The sequence below is a fragment of the Triticum dicoccoides genome, chromosome 5B, assembly GCF_002162155.2.
Source record: "Triticum dicoccoides isolate Atlit2015 ecotype Zavitan chromosome 5B, WEW_v2.0, whole genome shotgun sequence".
NCBI lineage: Eukaryota > Viridiplantae > Streptophyta > Magnoliopsida > Poales > Poaceae > Triticum > Triticum dicoccoides.
Genome location: NC_041389.1, coordinates 117,467,398 through 117,468,004, shown reverse-complemented (window position 1 = coordinate 117,468,004; position 607 = coordinate 117,467,398). Strand labels below are relative to the sequence as shown.

The window sequence follows — 607 nt, the reverse complement described above, 5'->3', positions numbered from 1 at the left end:
GCGTGCGGGGAGAGGGAAAGGGAGGGTTCGAGCAGCGGAGAAGGAGAGGTCGATCACTTCTCTCTGTGTATGTTCATGATGATCTTCTGTACTTAATGGTTTCCTTCATTTTCTTACTAGCTAGCTAGCGTGTCGAGTCCTCTCTATACGTATAGTATTTAATGTCAACCAAGCACAGAGGTAAGAGGACGCTTCTTTCTATTAGCTAGCTAACACAATATAAGAAACCCCTAAATTAACCCTACAAAACCCCCAAAACCCCCAAACCCCCTCCCTTTCAGAAAAAAAAAACAAAAACCCCAGCCCCTAAACTGCTGACACGTGGATGAGTTTTGGTCCTGGTTGGTGCCACCAACCGGGACAAAAGGCCCTCCTGCCTGGGCAAGCCGCAATGGCCACGTGGAGTCCCATCTGTCCCGGTAAGGTGTTGGGCTTTAGTACCAACACTTTAGTCCCGGTCCGGCAACCAGGACAAATGGGCCTTATGAACCGGGACAAATGGGGCTTTTTTTACTAGTGGGGGTTGTGGTGTCGGTGGGGGTGTCAGGTGGTTTAGTAGGCCAGTGGGCAGCGGGGTGGTCGGCGGGGCCGGCCGGCTGGATAGCCA

The 607-nt window shown here is 52.1% G+C and overlaps 1 pseudogene; it reads left to right on the top strand.

Moving 5' to 3' along the window:
• LOC119309201 overlaps positions 1–607 on the top strand; it is a 7,688-nt pseudogene that overhangs the window by 3,417 nt on the left and 3,664 nt on the right.